This window comes from Drosophila tropicalis, unplaced genomic scaffold (assembly GCF_018151085.1).
Source record: "Drosophila tropicalis isolate 14030-0801.00 unplaced genomic scaffold, ASM1815108v1 contig_158, whole genome shotgun sequence".
NCBI classification, from domain to species: Eukaryota; Metazoa; Arthropoda; class Insecta; order Diptera; family Drosophilidae; genus Drosophila; species Drosophila tropicalis.
This window is the reverse complement of record NW_027172602.1, coordinates 3,970,554-3,993,689: the sequence shown is the minus strand read 5'-3', so window position 1 is coordinate 3,993,689 and position 23,136 is coordinate 3,970,554. Positions and strand designations below refer to the sequence as shown.

At 35.6% G+C, this 23,136-nt stretch overlaps 1 protein-coding gene across 5 annotated transcripts in view; it reads right to left on the bottom strand.

The window, feature by feature from the left end:
- Positions 1 to 22,407, bottom strand: part of Pdfr (Pigment-dispersing factor receptor) — a 30,807-nt gene extending 8,400 nt beyond the window's left edge. The window contains exons 1-2 of one of the 5 annotated variants that reach the window (XM_068302994.1): positions 22,172 to 22,407; positions 18,763 to 18,998 (exon numbers count right to left, since the gene is read on the bottom strand). The gene's annotated coding sequence lies outside the window, so the exon portion shown is untranslated. Of the gene's footprint in view, positions 1 to 18,762; positions 18,999 to 19,840; positions 19,909 to 22,171 lie in introns of those variants that run through there. The other 4 variants (XM_068302990.1, XM_068302992.1, XM_068302991.1 and 1 more) reach the window with 4 other exon arrangements.
- Positions 22,408 to 23,136: the final 729 nt, after the last annotated feature.

The window sequence follows — 23,136 nt, the reverse complement described above, 5'->3', positions numbered from 1 at the left end:
GAGTGAGAGAGAGCCAGCTAGTATGCCAAAGGGATCCTAGTAAAAACTTAATTTAAAGTAAACATCATGTATATAAATATAAGTTCGTGGTATACCATTTTCTTTTCCTTAAACCAGGACAAGGAATTAACTCTTTGTTTATGCTTAGCTCGGAAACTGCAGTCACACTTTTTCCTTTTTTTAGCCCAGCGGGGATAAAGTTCATATTCCTCTTACCTGCCCATTTTCCATGTATCTAAGAGCATTTAAGCTATGCGGTAAAGCTATTGAAAAATCTTTCGGTTCCTTGGATCTATGGGCATGTTTTTTTTGTGTTTTAGTGGTGATTGCTGTGCATTTTATTTTTTATAACAATTTTTTTTCGGAAGCTTTTTCTTGAGCTCCATTGGGGCAAATGTGCATAATGCACGCCTCAGTCCCCCCCGCTTTCCGACAAATGTTTGCTAACAAAGGCAAAAACTAGAGATGGGGAAAGGGGATGCTGCTGCAAAACTTTTTTCGCGTTATTTGACAAAGGCTTCTATTTTTTTCGCTTCCTTCTTTGATGAGTTTTTTTTTTTTTGCCAAAAAGTTTTCTTAATGTGGGTTAAACAGATGATGTTTTTTTTTTCTCTCTTTTCTCGTAAGCCTCTATGGAGCTGCTGATTTTGAAATGTTTTCAAATAAAGTTGTCCAAGTAAAACACCATGAAACTAATTTAATTTTTATAAACTGATAAATTCAACTGGGTTTTGGTCTCAATTAGTTTTTGTTCAAGTGATTTGGATGAGTTATAGTCAAGAGCGTAGTTGAGGGAGATCTATTGAGATCTATCTTAAACCTTTTGGGCTTAATGATTAGAATAGATCGACTGCACAATCATATTATATTGCTTATGAACTTCAGAGAATTCTCCAGAGAACTCTAACTAGTTTTCTTCTCAGAAAATTCAAAGGATTGCTTTTAGGAGAATGCAATTCCCAAGCAATTTGTGTAATTAGATTCAGCAGAAATATATGAGTAGGTATATATATATAGCTCAGTTCATATATAATGAATAAGCATCAGAGTACTTTAAAACTTAAGAAAATTGTATACAACCACATTAAATAAGCAGCAATTGGCTGGCATTGAGGGCAATGGCAGAAGCAGTTGAGGTAATTGAAGAGGTAGAAGATTGTAGTTGCTGTTGAATGTTGGATGCAGTTACATCACCTCAACTGGAATCTTAAAGCAGCCACAAAAAGGAATGTGTGTATGTGGGAACGGAAGGGAACGATGGGTAAGGAGTGTTGGCAAGGGTTTTTGCTTTTGTCACCGCAGGACATTTGCCGCTTGGCTGAGCTGCTACACAGCCACTGCCATTGCTATTGCCTGCTTCACCTTATGCCTGCTTGCCTCTTGTCTGCTTATACAATTTGGCATTGAAATTGCTTTTGCCGCCATTGCTGCTGCTGTTTGGCTAACTCCCTCATCTTGGTGGCAGTTTTGTTTTGAATTCGAATTCAGTTTCGGTTTCGGTTTCTCTTACCAGTTCTTGGAAATACTTGGTTTGTTTTTGTCTCTAGATGATGATGATGATGACGATATGATAATGATTATCATCATAATTGTCTTGGTCTGTAGGACTTTTATACTAATAATTGAATAACCAACTAAAAAATACACAGGGGAAAAAAAAAGAGGTGAGCTGTAAAGTGGCATAACCAACGGCTTGTTTTATGTTTTTCTATGTGCTTATTGAAATGTCTATTGACAGTTAAGATATAACAAATTTTGACAGTTTGTGGTATTCAGTATTTTCTTTTCATTGCCAAACGGATACAGGGGTTAGATCTGTGTGTATGTGTGTGTTCCTATTGTGTATGTAATTTGTCAGATTGACACTCTATAAATCAATACAACCAATCCATCCAACCATTCACCCAACCATATGTACGTTTTAGTGAGAATGAGAACGAAAAATATTACGTGCCTAGGACTAGAACTATTTGCACTGTCAGTGTCAGTGTCAATGTCAATGCCAATGCCAATGGCAATGCCAATTGCTAAGTTCTTCTGTTTACTGTGGCGCACACTGTGCCAAAAAAGAAAAAAGGCAGTCAAACTCTTATTAAAGGCATGAAAATATTTCATTTAAATTCATTTTACCTATGCAAAACAGTTAAAGGGCAGACGGCTTGTTTTTTTGTAAGTTGTTCTCCCAAAATCACATTGATGATTAAGTATACGCAATGTTAGCCATGCTTCCCATGATGAAATGCTGCTCTTCGAAACTTTAGACAAAACAAAAGTCACTTAGCACAAAATGAATCAACACTTTGAAATGAAAAAAGAGTACAAATCCAAAGATTGCGTCGTTATTCATAATGAAATTAAGGGACAACATGCCGTATGCGTAATGTTTGTCTCTCTTAATGATTAGACCTCTTGTCGTATACTTAATGCGGATATAGAAAAATTGAGCATTAGCATTAGCTAGTCAAGCTATAGCATTTCTTGTTGCTGGGCTTGGCTTAAGGTGAGTCTTTAAAATATTAATTAATTTTTAAGCCTCATGCCCAAAAAAGTATGCTATGCTTTTTGAAATCTCACCATTTCTTCATATTTTGCTTATACACGGTTTGGTTTCATTTGTATTTCCGGCATTTGAATAAAAAATAAAGAATCTAAATCAGAATTTGCACGTTTTTGCCAGAAAGGCATTTGCCGTGTAAACTAGGGGAAAGGTAATTGTTTGTAGCTATGGTAATATTGTTGAAAAATAAAAATAAAATTTAACACTTATAACCAATTCTAATTTTATTTACGTTATTGCCTATCAGTAAAAGAAGGTATTGAACTGTTTGAATTTAAAATTTCCAATTATTTGCACTTTAATGTGGCAGTAGCAGTTACAAATAATTGTTTGACTTTTGACTCCTTGGTAAACTAGACAGAGAGAGCAAAAGAGAGAATGAATGAAAGGCAAGTCAGGGTGAAAAGAACCTTGACAACGAACGGGCAACCAGAATTGATCTATGGCTGAGATTTTTCGTTGCCTCTTTGGTTTTTCGTTATTATTTTTTTTGCTGGCAAACTGCCCAAATACTTTTCGTTTCGTTTGGCTGATTGGCGGCTACCGAGCTGACTCTCATTTCGTTTCACATCATTTCCTGCGTTTATTGGTCATTATTAAATTGTTATTGTTCGACTTTGGGTTAGATAATTGTGTATATAAAGTAAATTTTCTTGTTTGTTACTCAAATTACTGCATGTGGCAAAACACAATAAAATGAAAATGAAGCCAAGGCAAATACCGATTTATTTGTCATAATTATGTATAATTTATCATATGGATAAATACCTTAACAGCAGCAACAATTCCAATGGCATCGAAAAGAAAAGGTATCATTTGCATAAGGACTCTATTCACATACACACACACAATGAAATTGCCATTGGCTTACACAACAAAAGCAGTCGAGCAACAGGGTGAAATGTGCAAAATGTTAGAAAAGGTTAGGTTAAGTCTTGTTACACAAGTCAATAAATAAATGATTGAAGGCTTGATGGCTAAGTGGTGGTGAGTGTAAGTGGGTAGGTTAATAGGAATTGGTGAGGGGTTGCCAGTTTCATAATAAATTCAAATAGTCCTTAGACCAGCACAGATGTGGCTGCCATTTGAGGTCCATTGGGTTGGTTTCAGCCTCAAAACTGATGTGACAAAAAGCTGCATAGCCGACCCCATTTGAACTCCATTCTCCCCCCATTTTCCACTTTTTGTTGCATGCAAGAAGCTGAAGAAGAAGAATAGGAATAAGAAAAGGAAGCTGCAACAATAACACAAGATGAAGAAAATTTGTTGCAGCAATTTGATTTTGCAATTGATTTACGCAACAACTCACAGACATACATACATAGTACATACATACACATTGAAAGCAAGTAGCAAAACGTTTTGCATGAATATGAAAACATATATTTTCCTTGAGCTACATCAAACGGTTGTTTGTTTCCTGGCGTACAAAGGAATCAAAAGTTTTTCACACTCAAACCTAATATCCTCCTCCTTGGCAATACAAAAGTTTTAAAATAGAATGATTTGATTATGCTTTGCTGCTATGGCTACTTTCGAGTCACGAAATGGTTACGACTGCATAAAAAGCATAGCTAGCATTAGATAAAGAACTTTAAGCCTCTATTTGCACTAATTCTTTTTACTAGCAACTCAATTTTAAGAGAAAGAGAGAGGAGAGAACATTGAAACCGACGAAATTTAAGAAGAAAATGTAAACTAGAATAAATCTTTTGAAGAAATCGACATTCAGATCTGCAATTTCTTACAAAATACATTTACCAATTTAAACATTTGATTGCCCAGTTAATTGTCTGGTTTTTTTTTTTTCATCGATGTTTAAGTGTAAATTGAAAGTGTTGCCGGCTTAATAAGTCCCTCTTTTCAATCACTTTCGGTTAAAAAGTAGTCCCTCGTAGCTAAGTGCGCAAAATGAGATGGATAATCCTTGTTCTCTCATTGATCAATATGGATTAGGCAGCGTCTGTGACTTCGACTGCGTCAAAAGGTGGCCAAATATACACTCAGCTGACCCAAACTGTCTAAGTTTATATCTCGTACTTGAAATCTTCAATTAGTGAGAATTAGGTTCCAGGTTCCATTCCCATCAGATTTAAGCCATTCGTCTGCCAGGATATTTCAAATTTGACAGACCACTCCAGTTGACAGATGTTCAACCAGTTAAGGGTCGGAAAGTCGATCGATATCCACTGTTTATGGTTGTTGTACGGTAAACGGTTTTATTTTTGGTGTCTTCTTGTGACGTTTATGGCCAACTACACACATAAATCTTATGTTGATGGCAGCCATAAGAGTAATTTGTTAAATTTTTATTTCTTTGATACTCCTTTCGCTTGGTTTCTGTTCTGGCAAGTTGTACATGGAAATTCAGTGAAAAGCTTTCACCTGCTTAACAGTTGCAACAAACCGAATGAAATGCATTTTGTATATGGAACAAAGCCTTGCATGGAGCTGCCTGCATTAATGCCAATGCCAATGGCTGTCAAACTGTGTGTGCAAAAGAAAGTGAGAGAGAGAGAGGCAAGGTGTCTGCCCGTATGAATTCAATCAATGCAGTTGACGTGCAATACAATACAGAGAAGTAAAAAACAGCAACAACAACTGCATCAGTATGAGAAGAATGAATATGCCAGAAGGATGAGCAGCAATCACCATAAAACGTTAATGGCCCAAAGTTTAAGTAAGACCAGAAGCAGAAAAACGTTTCGAATTGAAACGAAGCAGAGTTGGCAACGTTTGTAGAGTTTCTTGATTCAGGTGGGATGGAAAAAAATGTTTTTTTTCCCGGTACCTTACAGGAAGTATTCGAATGTCGAACTTCAGACAATATTTATATTCTTCACCTTTTTCGAAGTTGTTAATATTTTAAAAGTATTTGAAAAATTATTCAAGATGATTTATATTATATTTTTCTTAGCAGAGTTAATCCAAAGTTTCAATGGCAGCATAGAAAGGCACAGAAGGTCGAGAGAATCGAATCATTCTCCATGGAACTGTATGGTTTTTGTCTAGATTATTTAAGTTTTTTTTTTTATATAACGTTAAGTATAATAAATGCATTAAAAAAACCAAACAATTTATTGGGCTTCGCAGTAAAAATAAAGTTAAATGAATTTTCATTGCTTATTGTTGAATAAAGCCTATTGTTCGCCAATAAAATAAGAATGAAAAATAAAGGAAATTTGTAGATTTTTCCTATGGATATCCACCGTGTTGATTGAACTGCCAGTGGTTGGTTTGGACTGTCCTTATTTAAAGTACCTTCACATTACCCAGCACTCGTTGCAATTCCCGACAGCTTGTTATTATCTCTGTTTGTTTGTTGGTATGAGAGAGGGGGAGTGTCTGTGTGGCTTTGGGGTGGGGCAATGTTTACCTTTGTTTCTGTGTTTCTTTCTTTAAGCCGAAGTAAACCGAACACTGACAGCGCGCTGTCAAAATGTGCAACGGCAATGGGCAACGGGCAACCGCCAACCAAACCAAACCAAACAGACAGCGGAGGACTGCCATGATGTAAAATTGTAATGAAATCCGGATTACACATCAATGGGCTTAACTCTGTGTCAGAGAATGTTGACTCTGGCATAATATGTGTGCCACCCAGTCAGTCTGTCAGTCAGTTTGTCAGTATGTCAAATAGTTACATTGCCATGCAGCTGACGGATTAAGTCAAATGGGTGTTGATTAATTGTTCGTTAATAACTAACTATTTTTAAAATGGACTTACTGTGTCCACTATCCTCTTCCTCTCTCTCTCTCTATCTCTTTTTTCTTTCTCCCTATTCATATCTTTCTCTCTCTCTCTCTGTTGCATTTATGCAGAAATACATATATGCAACTGAAAGTGGCATGCACTAAGTGGCAGAGCCTTTCCACCCCACGCCATCGCCTTTGCTTTTACCTACGCCTTTTGCCTTTCCCTTTGAGTTGGTTAAGTGCGGGCCAGACAAGCATAGCATACTTTTTTGCGGCTTTCTTTATATGTTTGCATACAGTGGCGAATATGTTTGTGTGTGTGTGTTTGTTGTTGTTGATGGCCTATTTTACATTTCTTGCTTTATACGAATTATATAACTATAATGTATCATTATCACTTGGGTGAAAAATTACAAAGCTTGTCATACTTAATTCATTTTTTGGAGCCAAGGCCAACTTAAAAACTTAATCCCTATAAAATTCTAAAAATAACCGCTTGAAAATCCAGCCATTCGAACCTTTATACGCTACCCTTATATCGCATAAGAGGACCTTAAACTACTAAAACTAACTGCCAATCACTCGACCAAAACGATTCAGTTGGTAAGCCGCGGGGTTAGTTATACCATCTTTTTTTTTGTATCAAGAGAACATAAAAAGGATAAACGATTAGCCCCAAAGGGCAATAAATGGTTTGGTTGGTTGATTTGCAATGAAAATTGCCAAGTCAATTGTTTATTCCCATACATTATTATGCATAAATTCGCTTCGAGTTTAATTTAAAATGCTGTTTTCTATTGCCATTTGTGACAATTTGATGTATTATTCGATTATATAATGGTGGAATTCAATTATTACCATGGCCCCGCATCGTTTTGTGGTGGGGTTTTTGTTTTTGTGGATATGCGTAATAAATTTTACAAGCATATTAATCATACGACATGTGGTATGCGGCATGCGGTATATTGTGGATGTGTGTGTGTGTGTGTGTGTGTGTCAGTGTGGGTGGGTAATAATAATAATTATAATATGTAATTGTGCGGGCCATAAATTGTTTGCTGTTGATTAAATTGCAATTTATGCAAGACGCAAACAACAATCGAAGCGGAAGCAAAGGATACCCAAGGATATAATATACAATGTCCGACTAGATGATGCAGCTGTTCTCTAACTAATTAAGAGTCAGTCGAATGGCGGCGATTGTCGTTGTCGCCAATCCCAGAGAGAAAGAGAGAGACCGAGTTAGTTAGATGGGGGACATTCACCTAATGAGCTACATGTAAATTTTAATGAATAAACAAAAACAGAGACAGATAGATGTGCAAAGGCAGCCTGCATTGACAATTAGAGAGCTTTAGCTCCGTTGTTGTTGGCCTGGCTAAAACCGTAAAACAGGAAACTGGCTGAACGAGGCAAACAAAATAGCAAACAATAGCCACACAAAGTGTGAGAGAAAGAGAGAGAGAGAAGGAGCAAAAAAAAGTGGCAACACAAAGCGAATGAGGGTCATGGCAAACCAAACATTCTGAAATGCCGACATAAGTTTCAAATCAATTCAAGCTAAATAACTGCTTAAAGAATTAAACTAAAACTAGAAAATCCTAAAATGAAAATGATGCAATGGAAAAGAAAATTAAATAACTGAATTCTCTAGTCACGGAATGGATGGTTATTTATGATCGCTTGTGATCTTACTAACAAACTTATGGATTAAAGATAATGCTAAAGTCTGTTAAATACCACAGTTAACATCAACTTCAACTTGGCTAATCAGGGAAATGGTGATTTTCACTTTTGTGTCGCAGCTTTGGCAAAAACAATGAAAACCCCAGCCAGGATTGGGTCATAAGTGCTCGGACTAAACACGATAGGAGAGAGAGAGAGAGAGAGCGCAGCGCTGCTTGGGCAGGGTTAGGGGCATGAAGTAACATTCTCTAATTCTCATTTTGAGGTTTTGTTTTTGTTTTAATGCTGCGCCATGCAATTTTGCATGGGTCCAAGAGGACAAAAGACGCCTCCAAAATACAAAAACACTAAAAAAGTCCAAACAAAAATCAACGGGAACTACGACCACGTGTTACCCTAAAGTCTCACGTCTAACTTAAACCCAAAGCTATCAAAGTGTAAGACATTGTTAATACAAATATTTGTTAGGTTATTGTTTTCAAAAGATCATCAAGCAGTGTTATTTAAGAATTAATCGATAACTCATTAAACGATTTAGCTCTTAGACTGAATCGATTGATATGAAAGAATACATTGCTTCCCTTTAGAATTCAATGAATTTTAATGCGCCTGATATGCTCTTTATGCCAATTTTTGACGGGGTATTGCAAACCAAAAAACAAAAAAAAATAAAGAATGAAAATCAGACAACGCCAAGAGGCAACAGTGTAACCAACGACGCCAACGCTGAGTGGTTAGGGGCTGAGGGGCAGTTGGACTGCGTTTTATTGTTCTTGTTGCCTTCTTACTTTTCTCTTTTTTTGTTTTCATCTTATTCTTATACTCATTATTCTTATTATTATTATGTATTATTATGCTTGTACTGGACTGAAAGCAGAGGGGCCGTCTATTCTTTGTTTGGGGCCAAAAACTGTTGCATTGTTCCGGCTAGCAAATACAAATCCAACAAAAAAACACACAAAGCCAGCAAGCATAGAATGCGACGCGTTTACTTTGCTGCTCATTGTTTAACGGACAGACACACACACCCACCGAAACTACTTCATATATAGCGAATTTTCTATACTCTGCCAGAATGAAAAGTGCAAAGAACTGTAATTTTTTGTTCATTTAGGTTTAGGACCAGCAACAAGTCAACTATTTTTTCAATAAGAGTAAAGAAAACACCACCAAAGGAATTACATCATATTAGGCAATGGCAATGAAATTGTATACCCAACCAGACGATTTCTCCAAGACGATGTGGGGCTGCGGCAAATAGACAATTAGATTACAATGTGACCAAATTAATTATCGATTGGTTATCAAAGAAATTGAAACTGAAATTAAATTGTTTGAGAGATGAATTACAGCTTATAATCAGCTATAATAGCTGATGTGTTTATTTACATACATTTGTATGTATGAAACGATTATCGTATGACTCATTTAAATCCTTTATTTAAACAATTGTAAGTTAATATATGCTGTTTTTGACTGATTGTTGTAATAAATAATCATTTCTTAGCTTTCAGAAAGTTAATTTGAAAGATTGTTGAAGTAAAAAGAAACGATGATGATCTCTCAGGGGCGAATCTAGGACAGCAAAATGAACAGTTCAACAATGGTAAATTTTGAAATGTCATTGGAATAGAAAATATTTATTAAAACAAACATTGTTCATAGAACATATTTATGTCACCAGGCAAAGGAAAAGTTATAAACTTTTCCAGCCTAAAGCATAAAACTTCATCACCCTATATGATCTTCTGCTTGAGGCATTTTTTGTATCCCTTTACCAACAACCAGAAGAAGCTGTCTAACAACAATTCTTGGTTAAGATTCCACTAAAAATTTGAGGATCCAGCTTGCCTGGAGCTCAACACCATTGGCCAAACTGAAGGGATTAGCGTTTCTTTGACTCATTTTTGACATCTCCAGCAACTCATGCAAGTTACACACACATATATACAACACAACACTCTCTCTCTCTCTCCTTCTTGGCTTTTTTTGGTCCTTTGTGTAAACTAAAGTACAAAATAAATTTTTCAACTGTTTTTTGAAACAAATTTCTGCATTTTCCATACATATTGTATATGGAGAAACTTTGCATTATGTTTTTGGCTTCACCGTGTGAATAAAGTTTTCTGGCCACAAAAATCCCGCACTGCCTGCAACCACCACCCAGCAGCCAAAAAAGGAAGGAGAAAACAAAATTAGAAAAAAAAAAAAAAAATAAAACAGTGCCGCATTGTTTAAGGCAAAAAGGGAAGGGAAGAATTTATGTGGTATGCCGTTATGTACGTTAATCAGTAAAGCAGAGCAGAGCAGGCCCAACAGCTGCAGCGCCCAGAGACAGCATCTGAGGCATCTACATATACATACATACATATCAATATATGTGTGTGTGTGTATATACACATATGTGTACATGATGCTCTGTGGCCATGTTTGTGAGTGTTTGCACATACTTAAAAATGTTCTACATGCAAGCGGTAGGCGTAAAAGACGAAAACCCCAAGAGTGAGAGAGAAAGAAAGAGAGCGAAACGAGAAACAAAGACCAAGAGAGTGCAAGAGAGAAGAAGATTTACATATGAAGCAGTTGCATCTGACATTGGGACTGCAATATGGGCAGAGAGAAAGAGAGGCGAAGGGGTCTACTAGGTGACTATGGATGTGGGGGAATGGGTCATATGCATCACTTGTTCTACTTATAAATGAGCCAGCCAGCCGCTGGCAAAAAAGTAGCGCCAGATAAGTTTCTTCTCTCTCTCTGTCGATATACAAATGTGTAGGTGTAGGCGTGTGTGTGTGTGTGTGTGTGTGTGTGTGCGCCTTGCGACCTTGATCTTCATGGGTGTGGGTGTGACAAAAGTAAGAGCTATTTAATAAAACACAAAGAAAGACTAAACTAAGTAAGAATTTTCTGTATTTAGTTATTAACTTATCATTTGGAAAATTATTAAACAATTTTTGTGAAATCTACTCTTTTCAGATTTTCCAAAATATTAACCAAACATTTAAATTTATTCATTATAAACATTATCAATGCCTACAGTGAGTGTCATAAGTGTTAGATAGAGTTTGCCTAGGAGAAGATCGTACATACAATGAACCTAAAGTTTCATGGAATCCAAAAAATACTTGTAATTTTCACTTTTACTAAAAAACCAACATTGGTTCGTGAATTTTCCCAGAATATTGACAGTCTTTAATCTCCAATAGAACAAGTCAAGCGTATTTTGTCTTAATTTAATGATTTTTGATAAGTTTTGAACTCAATGCGAAAGGGTATCCAAAAACTTCGATGATATTGGCCAACTCTTTGTCCTGGTTTTGTCCACAAAGGGAATTCGTTATTAGGAAATTTGTTAGTCACTGGTTGCCTGTTGGCATATATAAGTATATATGTGTATGGTATGTATGGTTGTTCATATGCAAATTTTGCGACGAGTTAAGCGAAATTTCACAAAAAAATTAATTTGTCCTTTAACCCGCATAGTCAAACTCTCACTGTCATCCCCGAACCAGCCTCTTGTTTTTAAGGCTCTTTTTTGTGTGGTTATAAAGTTTATGCGGCGTTACCAGCCATCCCCAAAGTCACAACTTAAATAATAACTATTAAAAAATTATCACAATTATGAATTTTTAAGTGCAATTATCATTTAAATTATTAAAAAACAAATTAAGTAGCCAAAATAAAAAGGTAGTCTCGAATGTGCTTCACAATAAAGAGCCCAAATGAATAGCTGTCAGGCATTCGGGTGAAATAATAGGGAATCCTCTTGAAGCGGGGAACACACGTGTGCGCAGTGAGCTGACTAATTAATGAAATTACATTAAATCGTTTCGTTCAAATAGTTTTTCCCATTATACAAATTGTGCTGAAAGAAATTAGAGAACACAGAACGGGGGAAAAGTCAACATTCATAAAACATTCTTGGCAAGGGAAGATATTTTGTTGTCAAATGAGACTTGAAATATTGTTTTTCTCGAGGATTGTCTTTTGTTTCGTTTTTTGTATGTATTTCGTAAGGTAATTACTTCTACTAATAACCAAACCATTAAGTCAAATTAAAAAAAATTTGAATGTGTAAGTTATTGGTCTTTTCCATTGGCCTTTCTTTAGTCATTTTTGAAAAGAAACTCTTTGAATATACATTCTGGCGAAATGTTAGTTTTCAGTCAAAAAGAAGACCTAAAGTTAAACTGTTTCTAAGCTTAAGATTTTGGAGATGAAAGTCTTATTGAGAGTAACTTCTTTTCCATGAAAAGTTACTCTCATTGAGACATTTTCTTACCCTTTTATTTTTGAAAGGAAACATTATAATAATTTTACTTTTTGTTTTACTTTTGTGAGGCCGACGGAAAATTGAACAAATATTCCTATACCCATTTGGCTTCTGTTTTAAAATTTTTTGGCCGTTTTATGGTCTTTTATAATGCATTATTACCCTTTTGTTAGAGTATAATGCAAATTTATTTAAAATTAATGCAATTCTAGCGACAAAAATTCTATTAGCAAATTCTGTGTGTTTTTTTTTTTTTAGTTTTATGTTGCTGTTCTTGTTGTTACTAAAAGTTAATTAAATGCATGCCAGACCATGCCCACAACCAACAGGCAAGAAGGCTAACAAGCAAGCATCCACTAGCAATGTTGGCCCACGGTAAAGAGCTGGCATTTTTCTATTATTAATAAAGCCAAAACCGTGGGCAAGGTTAGAGAGTGGGCAGTGGGTGTTCTAGGAGAGCCTAGTTAGGTGAATGGCTGGATGGATAGATGGAGGGCAAATGTAAAGAATGAGCCCAGCATGAGACGAATGGGAAACGCTGAGCCAAACGGAAGAAAAAAACAAGAGAAAAAAAAGCCAACATGAACCAGATCTGAATCATTGCACAAGCACAAGGACAAAAGATTGAGGCGAGGTCATTTGTTGGTCAGTTGGTTGGGCCTATGCGGCGTATACGCAACATTGGCAGCGTCAAATAAAAAAAAACACAAAAATGCAAAACGAAAAATAATTATTAAAAACTTTTTTTTTTCTCTCGCTCTGAAGCTTTCGGCCATTACACTTTGCTTGCTTTCCACCCACATTCAGACCGGCATGTGGTTATTCCGCTCCATTCCATCGAATTCGCAGCGGCAACTTTTTTTCTTCTTTCTTTTTTTTTTTTTTTGCTGTAAGTTGAAAACAATTTTTTGCCTCAGCACTTGAAAATTGAAATTGAAATTGCCAATTGGCTGGGAACGGAGATGGATGTTACAACCACAGAAGGAAACGAAGATGTCTCAGCCAAGAGCTTACCTCAAAAAGTAGCATCAAGTTGGCTCACTTGATGCCTGATTATCAATCAATATCGATAACTTGCTGTTGCATGGCACACAATATGAAAATAGAAGCAAGTAACGTTAATATAATCGTATATAGCATGGCATGAAAATAGTTTCAAAAGTTCTTCAAAGTCGAATTTAAAAAAAAAATGCATTTCAAGGTTAGTCAAACACTTAAACTGGGTTTAGTCTCCTTCACACACATTTAAAAGTTGGTCTATTCATTTTAGCATTTTTTTTTTGTGGAAAGATTGAAATGACGTTTCACAGTTCATTCAATGAGTTCTGCATTCTCACATATTTTTTTTATTTACTTATAATTCGATGAGCGTGTAACAGATTTATAATTGACTTTGTTTAAGCTTTTAAGATTTGGTTTTATGTATTACAAGAACTGTTAATATTTCATATTTGTTGTACAAATTTGTAAATTAATTTAATTTGTAATATGTAATCCTTTGATGCAGTTATGTAAAAATATTTACTCCCAGTCTGATGTGACTTTCTCTCTCTCTCTCTCTCTCTCTCTTTTCCACTCTTGTGTTAAAAAAGGTAATGCAGTCCCTGTCTGTGTTTCTCTTTCTGCTTTTTTTTTGTCCTTTTTTTAAGCTTAGTTCTGCTGTTGCTTTTCATTTTGTATTCATTACAAATTCAAAGTGGAAAATAACTTTCAAGTGACATTTGCCATCATTTGTCGCAATAGAAGCGTAGCTCTGCGATAACCAATTATGTACAAGGATATGTGACATGTGCATATGTACATATGTATGTATATTAAGGGTTCTGAACAAGGGGACAATGGAAGAGATGGGTGCCGAGAGGAGAGGAGCAGTCCAAGGCTTGCCTTGTGAGTGTGTTGATTAGATTATAAATCCAAGTATATTTGTCATGGCGGGCCATCAGTTGGCCTAATGACATGATTAGTTGGCACTAGGATGGATCCCATGCAAGAGACAACAACAACACGCACACATACACAAACATGGCACAAAGCAAGTGAGATAAGCAGAAATTCGTAAGCTCATCTTCTTTTTGAGGGGCGGGTTGGGTAGCCCCAACACACGAAACAACCACCCATCCACCCACATACAAACATAGATATAACTATGGCAATGTCATACATGTATGTATATGTATGTATGTGGGTCGCTGATATTGTGCAAGAATCTTGCTCTTCTCTATTGTTGTTAGCCTCAGGCAGCAGATGCTGTTGCAGTTTGGCCGCCCGAAAAAGTATGCTACATTAATGTTACATTGCGCTTTGGCGGCATCGTGTGTGTGTGTGTGTATATGTGTGGGTATGTGCAGTAAAAATCAATAATGAAATCACACAAAAAAATGGAAGCGAAAAAAAAATATGAAAATAAATATGGCATAAAGACCAAAGACGAAACACTATCAAATAACCAACGTACTTTGATTTTTGCACTTAAAGACATTTATACTATCATGGTAGAAGGATCAAATTAAACTAGTAGATCTTCGATCATCACCTACAGCTTATATATTCTTACTTTTACAGTTTTTTCTAAAATAATTGAATTAAGTTAAGATCTTTTCGAACCCCAGTTTCACTTATTACGAAAATAATCTCAGGTAGAAGTAGAAACTATTGAATTTCAAAGAGGTGGAAAATTGGAAAATTCTATGCATGATGGAACTTTGTTGGCTGATTCCCATTTAATCCTAAGATTCTGAGAAGCAATGAAAGTAAAGGTGTGCCAGGTGTCAAAAGCCAAGACTTTGGATGCTATGGCTTTGTAGGATTATCCTACAGAGTTGTTCCAAACAGGTAAGAATGCCTAAAGCAATGTAATGGTTGACGATCTGTGTATTGGCAACGATCTTGGTCTTAGATCAAATTACGGTAAATCTAAATTACAACATTGTAGTCTAGTGTAGCTTTTCTCAAAGTGCACTTGAGCTGCATCTATTTGACTGAGCCTGCACTACATAATGCCGTTGGCGTTGAATATCGCTTTTAAATCGCACAAATGCGCAAATAATTTAAGAGGCGCCCTCTTCCCGTTCGCCAAGCATAGCCACGCCCATAATATTGCTATATATGTGTACTTGGATGTGTCTGTGTTTGTGGCACTCATGTGTGTGTGTGTGTGTGTGTGTTGGTTTGTCAGCTAAGCCGATTTAACTAAGCACGCCACAACAACAAACGATATATATGTATATAAAAAGAGAGAAAAAACGAGGGACAGATATACAAAGATAGATATGTATGTATATAAATGGAGAATGCCAGTTTGACATCTGTTTGCAGAGAGTCAGAGTGAGAAAAATCCATTTAATCTTGTAATTATCTCACGATTTCTTAATGTGATATTGTATAATTTCTTTATGAAATACATATATACACTTTTTGTTTTTGTATCAATAACCAAAATAATTGTTGATGTTTCCATGACTGTTTCCGTTTTCTCCTGCTTCCGTTCAGTATGTCTGATGTGTTGTGTTTTGTCTTTCTTCCTGTGTGTTGACGTGTCTCCCCCTCCGATGATAAAAAATGCATAAGTTTTTGCCGTTCGCTCGCTGCGAAAGGGCAAGGGCGACCTTTCTGATTGATATAAAACCCCTTTGTTTGCCCAATTTTCAGGTGCAACGTAAATTTGTTGGACTGATCAAAACTGCTTTTCCAGAGGTCTAGCGAGATAGAAAAAGATGTGTCAAAGCCGATCGGCCATTGTATGGCTTATACCCGCTCTCTCACACACACACCTTACACATATCAACTTCAGACAAGAAACTTTTATTCCACATCTTGCAAACATACAAGTATTATGTGCAATTTCAATGCAAACTTTATACATTTTATGCAACTCTCCATCTTCTGCTTTTCCCCGTTTCATTATTGATCAATAATCCTTTCAAACAAACATTTTATAACTGACGTCAATAAAGTTTAGTTCAGCAATAAAAACATAATAAAAAAAATATAACATCGAAGGCAGAAAAAACAATATAGGCAAATAAATTTCAACAGAAGCATTTAATTGATTTATTGTTTCAACAAAAATAGAAGAGCAAAAAAGAAAAGTACATATTACTAACAGCAACCATTTGCTTACCCTTTGCATGTCGGCTTGTTCGATTTGGCTTTGGATTGCCTTTGCCCCCGTTTGTGTGTGTGTGTGCGAGTATTGAAATATTGTATGCCCCTGTCATGTCAATGTCTCAATGTCTAGATCACATTAAGGTCAAAAGAATAAATTATGATTGTTTCCTCTATGCCTTTAACTCTTTGGCAAATGTTTAAATGCAATAGTTTTTATTAATAGTTCATTCTTTTGTTTATTGAATACATAGATGAATAGATTTTCAACTTGAATAATCGGTGTTAGCTTTCATGATCTTGTAATCTATTTTAAAGTCAAGCAATGTCTATTTGTAGGTGTAATTTACTTTTTCGACAATAATCAGAATTAGTTTTGAATACTTTTTTAAGTATTCAATTGGCCCAAGTGAAAATGCGAGAACCAACCTGGAAGATACCAGGGTTCGATCATGGCCCTATATAACAATCAGAATTGTGTACAAAACTATTTCCAAAAACCACTTAATATTATTTGGTGTAACAGGTATTTGTTATTTCATTTAATTTTAGCCAAAAGAAAACGGAGAGAAACAAAAATACAGTGCAAGCACAAAGATCGAACAATTTGGTGTGGATTTTGTCTGGGCTTTGTTTATGACTTATCCGGGGGGCTTCGTTTTGTTTAGACACACCCGCAAGCAGCAGCTGATAAACAATAACATTAAATGAAATATTTGCATATAAAGTATACGCCGCGTATACGCGGCTAAATATAATTTCTGTACTCAGATGGCAGAAAATGAAAAGCAAAGCCAAACTAATGCATCCGCATTCAAATTTGATAAGCGGGTGGGTCATAGTTCCGCGTCTTTTTTGGTCCTATTTCTAACTGACACATTTACAGTATGCAAACACACAACATACACACATACTTACTTACTACTATATCAAACAGGAAGTCGGAAGTAAAAAGGGAAAAGCACTTGACAACAAAGAAGTGGGAAGTAAAAGTCTCTTTCTCCTTAACAACAGAGAAAAATGTTTAAGTGATGTGTGTGTGTGTGTGTGTGTGTGTGTGTGTGTGTTTGCACGCTTGTGTGTTTTCCTTTCACTCCGTTCTATCCTTGTGAAAGTGAGAACTCATTTCATGCTCATTACATTTGACAAATTTTCAGCCATTCAGCCCTCTTCTGTCCGCTAGTCCAATATTCTTACCGCAAGTGGCAAAATTTGATTACACCAACGTTTTGTAGGTAGCCACAGAGATGGTGTTGCCCATATCTCTGATAATGAGTATGAAGATTGGCGGGGAGGAGGAAAGGGAGAGAGAAAACCAGCGCAGACAGGAGGAAAGCGGTTGACAGAGACTCAGCTGACTGCAGCATGCAGTTCATTAGAAAGTCAGTTCAGTTGTCACACAAAAAACACTTGAAAGCTTAGCACTTGGACAATGCTAACGAGCTCACAGCACACACACACACACACTCACACACACACTCACATACACACACCCTTTACACAAAGCCCCTCGAAATATAAATACAAAATGCCGAATGCTGCCTTTCTTTCTTCAACATTGGGGGTAGAAGAGAACCGGCATTCCACACATTCTCACATTTTATCATTGTTACAACTTTTGTCAATATGAAGAAGTTTTTCCTCCTTACACACACACACACACACCCACACACAGACATCGTTTTTCCGCCATATAAAACCCATCTAAAAAAACAAATCTTTCATATTGTCAAAGAGTTTTCCAAATATTTGTCATTCACAATTGGAAATGATGTTACAAACTTTAAAAAAAAAACGAAAATAAAACTATTGAAAAAGATATTTCTTTACATATATTCTAAATCTAACAAGAAGCTGTGATATTATCATTCGAAATTGTATTGTTTATTTAGCATTTCGATTTTGCGTAAATTTAAACAATGAATTGAGATTTTAATGTTTTCTTCTTTCAAATCTAAGAAATAATCATTAAGCTAAGAAGCTTAGCTCACAATTATATCTATTCATTACCAATTCAGATAAGATATATAGAATTATCATTTACTCTTAAAGGAATTTCATTGCAAAAAACTATCCACAAAATCTATTTAAGGGGAATGTGGAAATAGGACCCAAAAGAGAAAAGACAATTTTTTAAATTTTTCTACCGTTTACGACTAAGAATTTTAAAAACAGAAATGAAATTTGCCCCATCGTATTTCAAATTGCAAAATTTGAAAGTTTTTATTTATTCTCTTTTTGTAATTTTTTTTTCCACATTCTATTATAGTTTGTTAAGACAAATATCAACAATTGCCAATGAAATTTTTGCACTTTATTGTTTGGACTTTGAATTTAAGATAATATGCTCATGCTCATTTTCAAATATTGATTATAAATCCATCAAAATTGAAATTTTCTAACAAAAGTTCTGAGTAAATTGGGCAAAAATTGTCCCAGGACTTACCTTTTTTGGGGAAGTAAAGTAGAAACGAATATAATGTTTGATTTGTAGATATATATTTTTGGTTCCTTTGGATTTAGCACGTTTTTACCGTTAATTTTTCATAAATCTATTTCACTTTTTTAGTCTTGCGTTTAACATACAAAAGCCATAACATGGCTGTTAGTTAACACGATTTTCAAAAAGTTTACGAAAAAAAAAACAACAAAAAATAAGTCTTTATTTTTCGTAAATAAAATCTAAAAATATATTTTTTAGTTTTTGGGTTTATTCTTTTTAAGAATTGGATGTTTGTGTGTGAGTATTTTTGTGTGTTTTTTTTTGCTTTTAATTTTCCGCCACTGGCGCTGCTGTTTGCTGCTGGTGCTGAAGCGTTGTGCGAGGCGCGCGTCACGAATGCCGAAGCCGTTATGACAGAATCTTTAGCATCTGAGCAACTTATCCTGCTTGCCGGACACAAAACGAAGGCAACCGAAACGAACCGCGCGAACCGAAAAGAGACGAACAGACAGGCCAACTGTTTTGTAGTGTGAGCCTATGACATATATCTGTGTTTGTGGCTGTGTGTGTGTGTGTGGTGTGTGTATGTGTGTGAGTGGGTTGAGTGCAGTTAGTGCAATGGTAAGAGCTTTGTCTTTGTATTAGTGAGTGCCATTTTTACAGCTTGTTTGTTTATTGTTGTGAGCTGTTAGAAATAAAAGTGAAAATGAATTTCCGTTACTCAAGGCGCACACACACATTTGTACCGAATTGTAACTGTAAATTAATATATTGCAGGAAGAACTATTTGTTAAATGATCCAGTCGATTACATTAAAGTGTTTCGATATTCAATAAATCCCTTCTATATATTTTAAATCGATACAGGATATTGGTTAAAAAGTAATTACCAAACTTAATGAAAGGACTATCACTTATTTTTTAACTCAAGGTAAAGATTTACTCATCGAGTTATTTCCATTTGTCATTTAAACTCGAAAGCTGCGTATTTTTTAAGAAGGGTGTTTTTAAAATTTGTTGGTCTTAGAATTTGTGTATTGGTAATAAATTTAAAGATGAAAAGTTAATGTTTTACAACTTACCGAGTTATTTTTTTTCGTTTTACACTTTTTTTAAAGTTTTAAAATTAAAAACCTTTTCTTTTAGGTTGCAGACATTGGAACATCTTGAAACACGTTCTAAGATCTTCATGTCTGAAGGACATTAGAATGTTAAGTGACAGATTAAGCCATCTTTGGAGTCTATCTTTTACCTCGAGATGGTAATATTTTGTCAGAATAGGAATTTTGTCCCACCTATGTACATGTCTCTGAGCCTGTCTCTGACACTAAAGTTGCACCTGAGACTGTGACTGAGTCTGCGGTTATGGCTGTGGAGGTGCTTGGAGGTGTCTGTTGATGGTTAGAGCACGTGACCAAACTGCATCATGAATGGGTGAAATGTGGAAAGCAATGCATATGCATTGAACGTATCTCAGCTGGTGTCTCTATATATAGGCAAATCAACATAAATGTATATATGTACATATCTGGAGTGTGTGTGTGTGTGTGTTTGTGTGTTGTGGGGAGGCGGTAAATTTAGCCAGTCAAAACTTGGCGCACTTCAATTTGCTGTCATAAGCATGAAAAGTGTTTCTGCAAGTAAAAGCGAGCAACGCAAACGCAAACGTTTGCTTCGCTTACCCGTCGACTATATTCAGTTCAGTTCCATTCCATTCCATCACATCAACGTCAACAGCGACGTCAACATTGGCCTAGTCAGGTTTCGTCTGGCTTGGCCGTTTGCCTCTGCTTTCCCTGCCTGATATCATATCGGTATGTTTCGGTTCGTCCGACAAAGTTGAATTAGGCAAAGTGACCAGCGAAGCGATGGTTTTCTCCCTTCACCCCACTTGCGTTTTTCGCTTCTTGTTTTTGCTTTTTTGCCCCGAAGAGAAAACTTAAATTACCGGAATGGGTTGCCAATTGGGTGGTGTACGCGGTTCAATTCAGTTTTGACTCTAGCCAGATATGTGAAATGAAAGTGCGGAAATTTTTAAAAGGTATTCTTATAGCCGTCCCTTGTTTTCCCTTGGTTACTTCTTTTCAATTACAACTGAACAAATGGCAAAACTGTGCCGACAGTGGCCTCCAGTGTTTAATTATAGGCCGTGCGACTGACCCACTGCCTGAATGCATTAGGGTTGCTCAAACCGCAATGAAATCTTTGCTAAATGCAATCTCCAAAAAGGAGTAGCCAGTGAAATTTTTTGCGGTTCACTCTGATACAGGTGGCACTATGTTCACATACATATACATATGTATATATGTATATATGTATATGGTACTGTTTGTTTGTTTTGAGATACACTCAAAAATATCGGTAGACAAAGTATTCCTAAAACCTCTTACACCTCTTGATAACAACTAATCGATTGAAAGAAGCAAAGCATCGATAACCAATAACCGATTTATAGAAGCAAAACTTAGTTGGAAATCTTTTTTGTTGGCATCTCTTTCTACATTTAAATGTCAAAATATTTTGTACCTCTTGTACTGCTAAATCCAAATATGGACTTATATTGATAAGAATTAACCAATTAAGCAAAAGATGGTTAAAACAGTTTTCTTGCAAATTGTGTTTGCCTCTTAATATTTTGTTTCTCCAAGTGCATGTATTTGAGGGTCCTTACATAGGTCTAGTCCTGTGGTTTGCGAGTCTGGTCATAAGTCAAATTCTGCTTCCACACACAATCAGTTGCTGTTGCTGAAAATGAGTGACGGAGCGATGTTTGCACTTTTCAAAATGTGCGGTTTTTTTTTTCGGGCCATAAATAAAATCTAATGCCAAGAGCAAAAGAAATTCAAGCTGCAGTGTGAAATTCACACAAACCTGCAGAGAACTTTTAAGGTGACAGGATTATGTGTGTTTTTTTTTTTTTTCTTGTTTTTACTCACATTTCCATCTTCATTTTGGTTCATCCATTTAAGTTGCAAACTAAAATTAACTTTGACGGCACTGAAAGCTCTTCACATGGTTTATTTAGATCTTAGATTTAAATACAATGTACGAGGGGTGATGCAAAAGTTAAGGAATTGTCGAGATGAAAGGTCATTCAGGTTAAAGAAATACTTGCAGAGTGAAAATAATTACAAGGTTGTCATAGATGTAATGAAAATAAATTACAAAACACAAGTACATAAAGGAAAAAACGTATGCAGTTGATATTCAATAATATTTCTAATCAAAATGTGAGATAAGAGATGTTTTGTTGTTTTTGCAGGCTTAGATTACAAAGATCTTTTGCTTATAAATGGAAATTTTGCACTTTAGACGAATTACTACGATTAAATTGTGTAAATTTTCCAATGGTTAAACCAGTTGAGAATTATTTGGAACATAAAACTAAAAACAAACAAAACATACACACACACCAATTCTCTTTCTCTTTTGACACTCGATTTGTTTGTTGCTTTAGTGTTTTTGTCTCTTGTTATCTCATTTAAGAATTTTACTTAAGCATTTTCCTATAGCCAATTGGCCCTGAACTGTAATGTTGATTAGGAAGTTTAAACATTATATATATACAATATATAGGTTTTTGTTTTTTTTTCTACTAGTTTTGTTGTTATTATTATTGTTGTTGTTGTATTTTTTTTATTCACATCCGACGACGACGACTAACGACCGGCAACTGTTTGAAATACTTGGTTTTCAAGCTTTAGCTTAAATGAGAGCAGAACCAGAGCATCTTCAACAGGCGATAATGAGACGAGGGTACCTACTACCTGCAACAGCAGCAACACCAGCAACAACTACAATGGATAATGATATTTTATCTGAAATAGCGACAACAACAACAACAACAACTACTACAATAGAATAAAAAACAAAAAGTATACTATGCTCTCATTTTGCATCCAACATCTTGTTCACTCTCTATCATATACTCACCACCCCCTCACTAACTCTCTCTCTCTCTCTCGCTCTCTGTATAGCTTTCTCTTTGTCACCCGAACTGTGGCTATCTCATTCATTCTGGCATAAATTATGGCAAATGAGAAATGAGAACGAGCAAAAATTAAATAAATAGCACAACAACAGCAAAAAGAACAACTATGTCTAGCTACACACATACATATACATACTTAAATCCTAGTTGCAACTTTAGAATGCCCTTTAGAGGCAAATCCGTTATAAGTAGATACTTCAATTACTTAAGAATTCTCGCGGGAAAACCTATAATATCCTTTTTTTCTGTTTTCTTAAGAGCTTTTGGCAAAAAAGTTTCAAACAAGGAATCACGTAAATTTTGCTAAATTTAAACCAGTTGAGCATCACAAGCTATAACATGCTTATAGCAATGAAAAAAAATGAATTAGAAAGGAGTTACGATCCT